This window comes from Dermacentor andersoni, chromosome 5 (assembly GCF_023375885.2).
Source record: "Dermacentor andersoni chromosome 5, qqDerAnde1_hic_scaffold, whole genome shotgun sequence".
Taxonomy (NCBI): Eukaryota; Metazoa; Arthropoda; class Arachnida; order Ixodida; family Ixodidae; genus Dermacentor; species Dermacentor andersoni.
The window spans coordinates 40611926-40627390 of record NC_092818.1 but is presented as its reverse complement, the minus strand read 5'-3'; positions in this window follow the sequence as shown (position 1 = coordinate 40627390).

Here is a 15465-nt window from a genome sequence, read left to right as displayed (position 1 = left end):
GTTTTTGCCATTTTGTGACGTCGCGTGACAGGCAGGTTAAGTGGGTGCAGCCCGAAAACTTTTGACCAATAGCCGAGTGCTAATGGCGAAAAGGCATCGAATCAGATGTAACTATGTTTCTTTCATTCGGTCAAATCATGCATAATCAGTGTGTGCACGTCTTACCAGATGTTGAGCTATCGCTGTTTTCGTGACGTCGCGTGACCGACAGGTGAAGTGGGGGTGGTCCAAAAAAGTTTCCTACCAATCGCGGAGGGCTGAATGCAGAATTGGAATAGAAAGGTTTGGAATGGTTTTACGTTATAGCGCCCCTTATTGCATTTGCGACGCGAATTGTGTCGCAATTTCTGTAAGGCACAGGGGCACCAGCGATTGCACTGCACCTTTCAACGAGTCTTGCATAAAAGGCGACGTTCTTGAACTGCTAGTCACAATATGACGATCGCCTACTGTGCTAGCCGTTATCGTTGTGCTTGAGGGTGAATTCTTTTTTATATGACACAAGTTCACCAAAGAAAACAAAATTTTGTGATTTGCAGTTTTCGCCACTGTGTTTTTCACCGTCGATTAACGTGTGCTACAGAAAATTCTTTACGTTCATGTACCAGACGCCCCACAATGTCGTGATCGAAGCCTGAACCCTGAAAAAAGAAACCAATATCGCCCCGGGCCAGTGCGCTAGCAGCAGGCTGCAACGATTGCTACCGGAGTAACGATCTCTTTCCAAGAAGACCGTTGAAATCAATGCTAAGAAAAAACCACAATGGCAGCCCCAGCCTCGCCCATACTGCTGCAACAGACCAGGGAGCCACCGACCTTCCTAGGATAGCGGTTTGCAGGCAAGAAAAACTTGCTGGAAAAAGACTTATCCAATAAAGAGTATGTTAATGCTGCCTTTTTGTTACTCTGCTTTTCCTTGTATCTACAACATGACAATATTTCTCTCCGGAGAAACACCATTCCTATGTTTTAAGACATAGGCCACTGTTCTGCTTACTACTCAATTTCAATGGTTTAGACGCTTTTCTTTCGAGTGAAGTGGCACCAGCATTGCCACTTTATGTAACACACTGAAGAGCGATATAGCCAGGGAACTTATCGCATATAACCTAATACTTTTGCAGAAGCATCGTACATATAACACCCAACGCTATCTGCGACCAATGTATCTCTAGGCAGTTGATATTAAAACTATTATTATACAGATCTCTGTTCTTACGTCAGCCAGATGTAGTAAGAGAGAAAAATATGCGAAGGGTGTTAACTCTTTGTTGCCAGCAGGTGTGTTTGTCAAGAATAGTTATCTAACTCAGACACTTACCTTAAGGCCCGACTCTATCTCCATCGTGATATCTCGTATGCGCCACATAAGGGGCAGGCAAAAGCCAACTGTTGTAGCGACAAAAAATCCAATTCTGTACTCGTAAATATTCTTGACCGGTGGGTCAGCAGGAATATTTGCTATCTGTATCTGCAAGTAAAAAAAAAACAGAAAGACACTTGGTGTGTGTGCATCAATTTGTTTCAATGCCAGTCAGCTCTCAATTACATTGATTGCTGAACATGGGAACTCGCTCGCAGAGAACGGTATAAATATACCTAAGAAGCACCCACTGTATACATACAGTTGTATTAGTTTACCAAACACTAAGGTAGACTCTCTGAGTGTGTGAGGACTGCTACATAATTTCGGATGAATTTTATTAACATTCCACTATTCGGAAGCCCCAATCCACGTAAAAACGTCTCTTTAGTGATTAGCGAGAACACCCGGAATACTCAAGCTGCGAGCAAAGATACTTTAATGTAATAACGGACACTAACATTCCTACTACAACTCCCTGCGCACTCAAAAGCTCGCACTGCTATTCGTATGGAACAAAAAAAATGCAATGCGCGCCTGAATGTCATCAACACCTTAAGTGGGTTGTAAATAGGGATGTCTTAGTTTTGCATTCAGTGCCTTCGTTAATAAATTAAATTAAGATGTAGTGCTGTTTAAAAGAATATTGAATCAATAGTGCATGCACGACACTAGCGATATAGAGATCATTGGTTACCAAGTATCTTGCATTCTTCTATGGGCCTTCCAAGACTTTTTATTAAACTATAGGGTGTATTTCAGGATTAGCACAACACGTTGTGAGTTCCCTCGAGTGAGATGTATTCCGATGCATTTTAAAATGAAATTATTAACCAGCAGGGATGTGCCAATAGCAGGTTTTTGGACCAAATATAACATTAAGTGAATGGTGCCAGAAGCATATGGGAAATGGTTTCGGAAATCTTTTGATATTTGCGATTATTCTACAGTCATTGCACCAATAATATAACCATTTTTTTTACATTGTAGTACTCCCAATATTACACAGTTTCTGTCATGGTACTGCACATAAATATCACGAAGGTAGAATAGGCAACAACTAAGCAGTTGGCTAGCAAATGCAGGGCTCTTCGAAACATTCGCTGCGTGTGTCTGTACATCTCTATGTTCGCGCCAAACCAGAAATGTGTTACGCGTGTGTCAGAGCTAGGGTAAGAACAAAAAAGACTTTTTTTTTTGTTTCGAAAGGTCACGCGTTATCGTAAGAGTATCTTAACAAAGTTTACTGCAATGAGGCAAATTCAGATTTCCTTTAGCCAGATGCCCACTTACATAAATAGCAGTAAACAACACCCATTGCATGACGTCATGTCTCACATTTTTCCGTAATGGCTTGCCGGAGAAAAACAAGCTCCCTAAAGGCTGCAGTTTTGTAACAGTTTAGGTGAATCGGAAAAAATATGAAACAAAACAAATTTTTCCTTTCATTTCATGTTCGATATTGCACTGTCTACGGCGTGAATTATGCGAGAAATTAAAAAAATTATTCAAATATTGAGAAAAACTATTCAATTGGAGGATGGAATCAAATAGGATAGTACTCGATTCGTTATTAAAAGGTTTCCAATATTTCCATACCTCAGGATTCGCGGTAAATATGCACACATTCACCGCTAAGTTGACAAACCCAGAGGTTCTCAGTTGTTTTACAGGTCATCTACGCAGACTACGTTGAGTATGCTCTCACTTGGTGCGCTCAGTGGTCCTTTATTCAAATCTGCTTTAAGATATCGTTTGCCCCCTTGTAGTGCTTCTAAACTTGCAACCCGGCCTGACATTAGGTGTTACTGGCCATAGAAGCGAAGCACGGGGAGGGTGGTTACGTAGATGCCTCTTTAGCGTCCGCTGTGCAGTAGTCTGTATTGCGACAGGAAGTACATGGGCACTGCAGGAGCATTTTTCGCGTCGCTGTCCCGTCGCGGTGAGGTTCCGTATAAAGGCCATGGTCGATAAAATTGTCGCCGCATGCCGTATGGTGTATGGGTGAGTGAAAGAGTGTGAGGGTGAAGCCTATTTGACGTGATGCAATTTTCGTCCCACCGGAAGAGCGAGTTCCGTCGCTTGCGACAAGAATCGCAGTGGCAGTGCCAATCCCCCGATTTTCGGTTACAACCAACTAGTTGGTCGCTCAGTGCCACCATCGCAGCGAGCGCTGCGATTTTCCGTCGAAATTGCGACGAGGGCGATTTCGTGATTTGTTTTGCAAATGACGGTCTCGCTCAAAAACTGCAATTCGCGGTGATACACGTGGATTTTCGAATTCGGCACGTGCGCGAAGGGAAAATAAAGAAGTTGTGCCGCAGAATAAATTCTCCTATTTCTATGCGTTCGTTTGAACGCTACGCCGCAAATTAACGGCATTTTCACGATTTCTTCGTATAACTTTGTAAGTAGTCAATACTACGAGGTGTTCGATCCCTACGAGACATGGCCTTTTGGGGTCATTCCAATTTTCTTTCATTGAGCTGCATGCAAACATGGCGCGTACGGAGCAGTTTAAATAATTTTAATCTCGGCAACGGCAAATGACACGAAAGCCAAGTACCCGAAGTTCGAAAGTTGTGCTTACCGCGGTACCGTTGAGTTGCATTTTCTTGTACTTTTTTAAGCGTGAATTTTCCGATGCATCTTAAAAGGTTATCTTACCTCCCTTACTAAATTTGACATGGCAAACGTGCAGGTTATTGGAATGAATTTTATGCAATAGCATTAACTCTGTGGCTTTAATAAAGAGCACCGTCACTTTTTAAATATTTTATGTACGTTGATTTGCATCACTTCTTTGGAGGATATGCTTCCTGCACAGAAACCAGTAAACCTTCGATATATTGCGGACTTTGTATCTTTAGTGCATCTGTAGTAACATTTGCTTTGAACGGCATTTATTCCTACACTTATTAAATTAATGTATTGCTATAGTCGCATGAAGACAGCGCACCCTCCTTCCCAACCAAGTAAAATGGGCAACAGTGCCAAAAGCACACACACAGCATGTTCTTGTTTAGACGAAAGGGTACAAGACGACACGCTAAAAAAATTAAGCCAGGACTTTTCGCTGTAGTCAGCCAGTTGCATCCCTTCCTGCGAATCTTTGAATCTTTTAAGTATAAATTGTTCTTCGACGTCCACAATTAATGAAGTGTGCAGAAACATCCATGCCTTAATGTTTCTAATAACAGTTTCTAATAAGCTTGTCATCTAATATATTAGTTTGCAAACTCGCATGCAGTTTATTCAATAAAGGACCCCATACAGCTTTCTTGCAACGATACACTTAGTGCAAGTTTTACCTACATACAGGCAGAAAAAAAACATCTGTAGGGAACGAAATTGTTCAATTTATTCGCCTGCTACTGTGGCTATAGCATTCTGCTACTAACACAACGTGAGGGGTTGCATTGCCAGCCATGCCACACGCGTTCCAATGGGAGTCATAGGTTAAAAAAAAACTCTTGCGCTTAGATTTCGTTCATCATCCTTTATTGAACCCTTAAACAATACAAGGCTACTGCATAAGAGGGGAATATGCAAAATCTAACAAGCAAAACTAACGCCAATTGAAAGCAAGTGGCACAATTGTAACACAGGCACCTTTCCGGATGCTTCGAATGTGTAAACAATTATTGCATCAATATATATTGTTCAATAGCACTGTACAAATAAGCATCATCAGGCATAGTAAGCACTCGAACGACAGAAAGCTGAGCTAGTTGACAAGGATTCATTATGCGAAAAAGAGGTGAGGTGTGCAGACAGGATACAAGAGTAGAGAAGTGCACAACATGAACGCCGACCATTAACTGAAGGGCGCACAGAAACGAAAAAAGAAAGAAGACACAAAACTCATACGCGCAAGCTCAAGAATGGTATCACCACGTGTCAGTCGGGTACTTGTGCCGGTCTATGTTATGATAACTGTTAAGACACTTAATCTCTTCCTTACGTAAAGTAATCGAAGGCTGACTCGCGCACGCACTTTCACCATTATAGATATGCCATGTCTGTACCATAAGACGCGTATCCTCATTCTTATGCCTGTACAATATCGCGCATTCATCTAACTCTGGCATGCAGTTACAATCTTGGCAATGTAGGGAAAGATTAGAAGGCGATCCGCCGGTTAACGACCTTTTATGTACCATTAGCATCTGATTGATGCGCCGTCGCGTGTGCCCTATGTAGGACTGGCCATAGCTAAGGGTAATTTTATAAACCACACCCATACGACAGTCAGTAAAACTGTTTTTCTTATTGTGCTTGACTGGACAAATATCTCTTCTTTTTTTTGCCTTTTACCTGCTCCTTTTTCCTCTGTATGGCAGCGCATGTCTTACCTAGCTTATTGGGATCAGTGAAAGCAACATTAACATTACATCTACTTGCAACTTTTTTAAGTCTGTGCGACACTGAATGAATCTACGGAATAGCCACTACTCTTTTTTGGCTATTACTGCTTTCTGTAGTCACGCCCGTCCCCCTCGAAACCGACTTAGTTAGGGGCTCACCCACAGTGGCCACTGCTACACTAGGATACCCTGCTTCTAATAGGCGCAGGACCTGCGCATTGAAACTAGCGCTCATTTTATGCATGCAGGATCTGGTGAGAGAAGACTTAAGGAACGAGATAGCAATTCCGTTTTTTGCTACATTGGAATGCTTGGATTGAAAGTTTAGCAATGGCTTCGATGACCTTGGGTAGTACTGCCAACAAAGGTGATATTGTTCGAAGACCAAGGAAATGGTAAGAAACTGAATTACGCGTCGCTGAGGAAATTCCTTGGTAAACTTTAATCCTCCTCCATGAAGTTTAAATTGCTCACTTACTGAGGTAGCAGCGGAATCGGATTCTTCCCTATTGTAGAAAATCAGGTAATCATCAACGTAACGAAATATCTTGATGACGCAATCAACTAAGGCTTTCTCTAAGCAGCTGTCAACCTTACTCATGTAGATATTGCTAAGAATAAGGGCAACCTTTGAGCCAATACTAATGCCTGATTTCTGCAGAAAAGTGCCATCTGTCCACCCAATCAGCGTCCACTTCAAGTACATTGAAAGAATTTCTAGAAAAGCTCCCGCGGAAACACCGCATCTGTCAATAAAAGTCGACTCTTGCACTTGTTCTTTATTGCACTCATTTACTGAATTTAGCAACCCGTCATGCGGCAAGGAATAATACAGGTCTTCGTTGTTAAATACTAAAAGCTGTACAATCCCCAGGATTTTCCTGTCTCAAATACTGAACTAGTGGCTGAGAATGACGCAAGCAAAAGGAGTCTGAAAAAACTAGTGAAGCTAAGCAGTTCTGTAGGCAACTAGCGCACAGACCTGCCCCGTCCCTTTCTCTGACACTATAGCACGCAAAGGAATTTCTCGCTTATGGGTCTTCGCCGAGAAAAACAGTTCTAAGGGAAGGGATTTTGCTTTCTTGAGATTAGACACAACCCTATCAAGATTATGTCTTGACAAGAGGTCAACCGCGCGATGCTTAACTGCCGAAGGCGCCAGTTTTACTGGCTGTAAATTCTTTCCTATAGCTGAAATCGCTTTTTCTGAAAACATGTCATCAGGCATAATTACGAAATAACCTTCCTTGTCAGATATTACTGGTCTAAGTTTATACTTCACAAGGTAATTAATTAGCGGTCGTACAGGGTCAGACGTTTTAAAATGAGAATTTGATTGTTTACTGCTAGCAATGCAATCTAAAATACAGCGCGAGCGTTCTTCTTCCGGGCGAACCTGGTTATGCAATGCGGTATGCTTAAAACGTCAACGGGTTTTATGTTAGGCTTAAAACAGTGCTCAGGACCTAAAGCAAGGGTTTTTCTATGGGTATCACTTACGACGGCGTCTCCAAGAACCAGTACGTTATTCGACGATAAATTATGAGAAAGGTGTTTCCTCTTATTTGGTTCAAGCTCCGGAAGTTTCATCCTCCATAGGAAGTCCGCGTGTTGCACGGCTAACCTATTCCAATCGGCATAGGGGTGGTTGCAATGTCGATCGTCTCCCAGGGCCGCGCAACAGACCTTTAGACCAACAGACCAATCCTCCTGGCATGCCCAGTCGATGGTTGAAGGAAGCCGCACATCATTTGAACTTCCAATGGGACGACACGATTACGACTAAACAACGACATAGTTTTAGCGCGGAACGTACATATCGCAATTAAGGAAGCTAACGAAGCAGGATTGTGCAGATAAGTATGGGAACATTGAAAAGGACTCATAGTACTACAAATGAAGATATCGAAGACCTGTATTATTCCTTGCCGCATGACGGGTTGCTAAATTCCGTAAATGAATGCATTAAACAACAAGTGCAAGAGTCGGCTTTAATTGACAGAGGCGGTGTTTCCACAGCAGCTTTTCTAGAAATCCTTTCAATATACTTGAAGTCAACTCTGATTGGGTGGAGAGATGGCGTTTTCTGCAGAAGTCAGGCATTTGTATTGGCTCAAAGGTTGCCCCTATTGTTAGCAATATTTACCTTAACAAGGTTGACAGCTGCTTAGAGAAAGGCTTAGTTGATTGCGTAATCAAGATATTTCGTTACGTTGATGATTACCTGATTTTCTGCAATAGGGAAGAATTCGATTGCGCTGATACCCCAGTAAGCGAGAAACTAAACTTCATGGAGGAGAATTAAAGTTTATTAAGGAATTTTCTCAGCGACACGTAATTCAATTTCTTGACATTTCCTTGCTCTTTGAACAAAATCACCTTTGTTGGCAGTACTCCCCATGATCTCCTAGGTATACTTTGTGGCGCAAAATACATTTCTGGAAAAGGGACAGAAGAAAGGGAGACAGTGAAGCGCCCCCTTTCTTCTGTACCTTTTCCAGAAATGTATTTTGCGCCACAAAGTATACCTAGGAAATCTAAGCACCAACTTGCCCAAGAAGAAGTCCTCCCCATGATCCTCGAAGCCGTTGCTAAACTTTCCATCCAAGCATTCCAAAGTAGCAAAAAAAACCGAATTGAGCTGTTGTGCCTGACGTCTTCTCTCACCAGATCCTGCATGCACAAAATGAGCGCCAGTTTTAATACGCAGGTCCGGCGCCTATTAGAAGCAGGTTGTTCTAGTGTAGCAGTGGCCACTGTGGCTGAGTGCCTAAACAAGTCAGGTTCGAGGAGGTTGGACCTGATTACAGCAAGCAGTAATAGCAAAAAGAGAGTAGTGGCTATTCCATGCATTCCTTCAAGTTGCAAGTAGATATCATGTTAATGTTACAGCCACTGCTCCCAATAAGCTAGGTAAAATATGCGCTGCCGTACAGAGGAAAAAGGAGCAGGTAAAAGGCTAAAAATTGACAGATATTTGTCAAGTGAAGCACAATAAGAACAACAGTTTTACTTACTGTCGTATGGGTGTGGTTTATAAATTTCCCTTTAGCTGGAGCCTTTTCTACGTAGGCAAAAAGGGACGGTGTCTCAGTCAGAGGCTAATGCATCATGAAAGGTCGTTAACCGGTGGATCGCCTTCTAATCTTTCCTTACATTTCCAAGATTGTAACTGCACGCCAGAGTAAGATGAAAGCGCGATATTGTACAGGCATAAGAACGAAGATACGCTTCTTATGGTAGAGACATGGTGTATCTATAATGGTGGAAGTGCGTGCGTGAGTCAGCCTTCGATTACTTTACATAAGGAAGAGATTAAGTGCCTTAACAGTTATCTCTCACGTAGACCAGCACAAGTACCCGACTGATACGGTGATACCATTCCTGAGCTTGCGCAGATGAGTTTCGTGTTTTCTTTCTTTTTTCGTCTTTGTGCTGCCTTCAGTTAATAGTCGGCGTTCGTGTTGTCCACTTTTATACTCTTGTGTCTTGACTGCACGCCTCACCTATTTTTTGCATAAAGGAAGCACTCCATCAGGTAGCTGGATCTACATATGTATAGATGTCAAAAGATGTGAATGCTCATACTACATCATGCACATAGCACAAAGAAAACCTTGTTCAAGATTTGTCCCTTCTTGCAGACATGAGTGGGTCATAAGCAGCAGAAACTTTGTTAAAGGGCATCGTGGGATACCGGTTACTAAAGAATGGAGAGTTAAAATGCTTTTCATATATTACCTCATGCTCCTCCAATAGGAGGAGCGATGAGCAAAAAAACTCGTAGTCGAGCACGTAATTTAAACAGTTACTTCTTGAAATGCAGTAACTTTCACGTGGCAGTTCGAGGTACATTTCACCCACCAACAGCAACAACACAGGCATACTAGAAGTACTACAATCTATGGAGTAATACAGTCTATGGGAAAGTTATCTGATACAGAAATAAAGAATGATGCAACAACCTCTCGACAACATTGCAAGTTCTCTTAGCCAGTCTGGCTTCTTATTTTGTGATAAATCAGCTTACATGGATGTGGGCAGTAAGACCAGAATCAAGAACTCCCCCAGATTGCACCTAGCTGGGCGAGTATACCTGCAAGTCAACATCTCCAAATCCTCAGCTAGTGTAAGACGAAGACGGCACAGCCAGAACATGGGTGAAACAATTATGCCATGCCTGGATACATATTCTACACCTGGTGAAAAGAAAAAGCTGAAAATTATGGGAGGTGGACGAATGATGCCAGGGAAAATCGCAGAAGCTGTCTTGTGTCTCAAGTATTGTACGGCATGAATTACCATCAACGCACGATAAAGACAACTCATCAAATGCAGGCGCCGGGCACTGAGAGGCCTTTCCAACTTTACCATGGTTTAAGATCTCTACGAGAAGAGCAAATCAAAAAGCACCTAGACAGAGTAGAGTTGCAGCCTGCGGCACAAATTTTCGCCTCGAGAACTCGGAACCTTGTTGCACGATACCATGCCAGCCAGCACATGACAAACAAAGATGAACACCCCTCATTTCAGAAACACAACTCAGGAGCACCAGAACTTGAAACACAACAGGCCCATACCGTCCAAAATGGTGCTAAACAATTAAGCCACGAGACAGTATACCACTGCCGAACAGACAGAAGCGGTTGCTAATCATGAAGACACAGACATAGATCAGGCACATATTGTCGCGTATACCCTGCTGGAGTATACAAGCTGGATGAAGATACAGGCGGTTGCACTTTATGAAAACGTGAGCGGCGACGCGCGATGCCGAGACGAACCTCGTTCTCCTTTTCTTCAGTCCCCTGCTGCGCCACACCATGTGGCATTACCCCCTCTTCAAAAAAAAAAAAGAAGAAGGAAAGCATACATAGGCTTGACTTGAGAACGCCGAGATGGTCTAGGAAGAACACATAGGCTATAGTCACAATCACTGTGGCGTGCGATATAGTGACAAGGCACTGATGGACGAGTAACAACAAAAACTAACCGAAGTGGCTGAAAACGTCGAATATTAGGGGCTATAGTATGGTTTCAACCACACAACTTGCACAATCTCAGATTGTAGTTGTCGAGGTCAGGGATGCTGGCTTCCGTCAGGAAGCACTTCGTAATTCACGTCACTAATTCGCTGCAACACTCTGTAAGGTCCGAAGTAGCGACTCAAAAGCTTCTCGGATAGACCTTTGCGGCGCACGGGAGTCCACACCAAAACTTGATCACCAGGTTCGAGCTCTACATGTCGATGGCGGAGATTGTAACGGTGCGCATCGATGCTCTGTTGTTGCTGTATGTGCTCTCAGGCAAGCTAACGGGCTTCTTCCGGGCGTTGCACGAAAAGTTCGGCACCTTGGGCGAGGTCGAGATGATCGATGTTGTCGCACGGCAGCGTTGCTTCTAACACCGTCTGCACTTCACGGCCGTGAAGGAGGTAAAACGGCGTGGAGCGTGTTTTTTCTTGCGGAGCAGTATTATAGGCAAACGTTACGTAAGGGAGTATCTCGTCCCACGTCTTGTGCTGTACGTCTACGCACATGGACAGCATATCTGTCATCGTTTTGTTCAGTAGTTCGGTCAAGCCGTTTGTTTGCGGATGATAGGCAGTTTTCCTTCAATGGGTCGTGCAGCTGAGTTTGAAAACGTCTTCAATGAGCAGCGCTGTAAAGGGTTTGCCTCGGTCTGTGATGACGTGCGATGGGGCGCCATGCCGTAGGACGATGCTCTGTATAAAAACTGGGCAACCTCGGAAGCTGAACCTCGAGGCAGCGCCTTTGTCTCAGCATACCGCGTTAATAATCCGTCGCGACGATTATCCGCCTGTTGCCAGAAGATGACAGTGGAAATGGGCCCAGAAGATCCATGTCGACATGGTCGAAAGGTTTGCCAGGTGGGTCAATCGGATTCAGCGATCCCACAGGCTTCACAGCTGGCGACCTATGGCGCTGGCATTCACGGCAGGCTTCGACGCATCGCTTAACACACTCGGCAAGTTTCGGCCAGTAATAGGATTTGCGCACTCTATCAACCGTTCGCACAAAACCCAAATGGCCAGACGGAGGCTCGTCATCACAAGCGAACAAAACTTCGGCAAGGAGGTCTGCTGGAACGACCAAAATGTAGGTCTTGTTGGTGGCAGGGGAGTTCTTCTACAAGACGCCATGTCGTAAACAAAAAGACTACTACCCTCGAGCGATATTCCGGGGTATTGATTGACTTCATTCTTCCAGATGTTCGAATATAGACCATAGTGCGTCGTCTGCGCGCTGCCATGTGGACAAATAAGTAACGCTTACGGCCCCAAGGAAAGCGCCGTCGTCCTCAATATCGTGATCGGTAGTGTCGATAGGGGCGCGCGAGAGTACGTCAGCGTCTTCGTGTATGCTGCCCTACTTGTACACGATGGTCACGTCGTACTCCTGCAAACGTAGACTCCCCCGTGCCAATTGTCCAGAAGGGTCGCAGAGATTTGCAAGCCAGCATAACGAGTGATGATCAGTCACAACTTTGAATGGGCGTCTGTAAAGGTGGGGTCGAAATTTGGCGAGCGCCCATACAACGGCAAGACACTCTTTCTGCGTGGTGGTGTAGTTGGTCTCTGCACGCGATAGTGTGCGACTTGCGTAGGCGATCACTCTTTCAACACCTTCCTGCTGTTGTACATGCACCACACCAAGACCAACGCTACTGGCGTCTGTATGAACTTCCGTGTCCCCCTCCTCGTCAAAGTGGGCCAAAGTTGGTGCTGACACCAGACGCTGTCGAAGCTCGATGAAAGCCGTCTCTTGCTCTGAGGACCAGACGAACAATACATCGTCCGTCGTGAGGCGAGCCAGCGGCTCCACCATGTCCGAAAAATTTCGATGAAACGCCGGTAGAATGCGCAAAGGCTCAGGAAGCGTCGGACACCTTTCTTGTAGGTCGGTGTTGGAAACGAGGCTACAGCGGCAGTTTTCGCGGTATCGCGGCTAACGCCTTCCGCGCTGACCACCTGTCCGAGAAACATCAGCTCCTTGTAGACGAAATGACACTTCTGAGGCTTAAGGGTGAGGTTAGCCGATCGGATGGCTTCATGAACTTGCCGCAGTCATTTCAGATGGTCGTTAAATGTCGCCGAAAAACAACCACGTCGTCGAAGTAGACGAGGCAGCTTTGCAACATCAGACCAGCGAGAACAGTGTCCATCCTTCGCTGGAAAGTTGCTGGTGCCGAACAGAGACTGAAAGGAAGTAGTCTGAATTTGTAAAGGCCATCCGGAGTGACGAAAGCAGTTTTGTTCGTGGTCTCGTTCATCGACCTCAATTTGCCAGTAACCGCTCTTTAGATCGAGAGACGAAAAATACTTAGCTCGCGGCAACCTGTCTAAAGAGTCATCGGTACGTGGTAGTGGGTACACGTCCTTCTTGGTAAAATCGTTCAGGCGCCGATAATCAACCCAGAAACGATGCGTTCCGTCTTTTTTCGTGACTAGAACGACCGGGGAGGACAATGGACTGTGCGAATGCTGAATGACACCATCATCTAGCATCTCCTTGACTTTGGCTTGAATTGCCTCACGTTCTTTCGGCGAGATACGATACGGCTGTCGTTTGATGGGACGTGCGTCGGCGGATGTCCTTATACGGTGCTTATTGATTGGCGTTTGTCCCACCTTAGTAGCCCGAGCGAAGCACGCGCGAAATTTGTTCAAGAGTTCCTGCAGTGCGCTCTATTGCTCGTGCGTAAGCTCGGACTTTACATTGATGTCTCTGAGCAAACCGTTGTCAGTCTCCACTTCAGAAGCAAAGCACTCGACAATGTCCATTGATGGTTCGGCGTAGGCGTTGGCAGTGCCACGAAAAATGTGCCGATGCTCAATGGTAAAGTTGGTAACGAGAACCGTTGTCTGGCTGTCCCGAAGTTCCACTTCGGCTATCCTGAAGTTCCACACAAATACCTTGTGCCAGCAACTAAGAAATGTTGGCTTCTACAATGGCTTCACCATCTTGTAGCTCGCCGGACTTGACCGGAACCATAACACTCGCACGCGGCGGTATCGTGATGCTCTCGTTCGAAATGCGAAGTGCGGATCTGTGCCCAATGGCGTCGGTCTGTGTTGTCATTTGTGTCGAGAAAGTGATGCAGCGCTCCTGGAGGTCAATAATGGCGCCATATTTTCGGAGGAAGTCCATCCCAAGAATGGTATCGCGGGAACACTCGCGCAGAACCAGACAAGTGGCGAGAAGAGCAGCACCGCGAATTTCTACTCTGGCCGTCCATAGGCCAAGCGGTACGACCACGTAGACACCTGCCGTACGAACTGGTGCTCTGTTCCAGGGCAACGTAACTTTTTGCAAAGCGCTTACCAGTTTTCCACGAATAATAGAGTAATCGGCGCCGGTATCTACAAGTGCACTCATTTTACTGCCGTCGATCGACACAAGTATGTCCAGTGAAATCTTGTTCGCGGAAACTGGTTCTGGCGTCATCGTGTTTTCGTTGTTCTGCGGTCGGCGCGATACGAGGTCTTGAGCGCGTCGACTATCAGCGGCCCCTTGCGTCGTCCTCGAGATGGTATCGCGAGCAGGGAAATATCGCCGCGGTGAGGGTGAGCGTGACTGCCGCTGCGATGGGCTCGGCCTGCGCTGCTGTTCGAGGAATTCTGCGATGTCGGGTGGCCATTGTCAGAACCTAGGTCGAGGTGAACCGATAGAAAAACCTCGCAGTCCGAGTCGTCGGGTAGTGGCACTCCCGATACACATGACCAGCTTCGCCGCAGTGATAGCACAGCGGTGATCGATCGCATGCTCGCCAAACCTCTGATTGCCTCGCGGATGTTCGGCAATCGTCGAAGTACGGTAGAGGAGTTGTCGCAGCGGCTTGAGCCGATTACAACGCGACTGGCGGTGCCACATAAGTAGGTGCGAAAGCTTGGACGGGGCTCAGTAATGTTTTGCGTAAGTCTTGCGCCGGGATTAGCTTGGCAGAGGTGGTGCTTCACTGCTGGAAAGAGATGGCTGCAGTGCCTGCTGTACTTTGTTGCGTACGACGCTGGCGAGGGAGCTGACTGGAGGTGGCCATGTACCGTGGTGCTTCTGCAGCTCGTCGCGAACCACTGAGCGAATCAGCTCGCAAAGAAAGGCGATGTCGCACCCGACGCCTAACGGCGTATCTGGAGTGCAGGCGGCATTTACTTGTCGGTTGTACAAGTTCGACCGTTGCTGAAGGGTCTTCTCCATCGCGGTGGCTTCGGTAAGGAACTCCGCAACAGTCTTGGGCGTATTCCGAACAAGACCGCCAAAGAGCTGCTCCTTTACGCCTCTCATCAAATGACGCACCTTCTTCTCTTCCGACATGCTCGGATCAGCACGCTGAAAGAGACGCGTCATGTCCTCCACGTACATCGTGACGCTCTCGTTGGGCTTTTCAACGCGTGACTGAAGGGCCCGCTCCTCTTTTTCTCAGTGATCGGGGCTGGAGTAAGTCTCCAGTAGCTTGCGCTGGAACTCAGACCAGGATGACAGGGCACTTTCGCGGTTCACAAACCACGTGCGAGCACCATCCTGGAGGCTGAAGTAGGCGTTCCTGAGTTTGGCGTTGTTGTCCCACTCGTTAAATGCAGCCACGCGCTCGAACTCCGCCAGCCAGTCTTCCACGTCTTCAAATGTGTCGCCGTGAAAAGCCGTCGACACTTGGGTGTTCAGCAGCGTTAAATCAGTCGGTGTCACTCGTTCCGTAGAAATCGCAGTGGTCGCA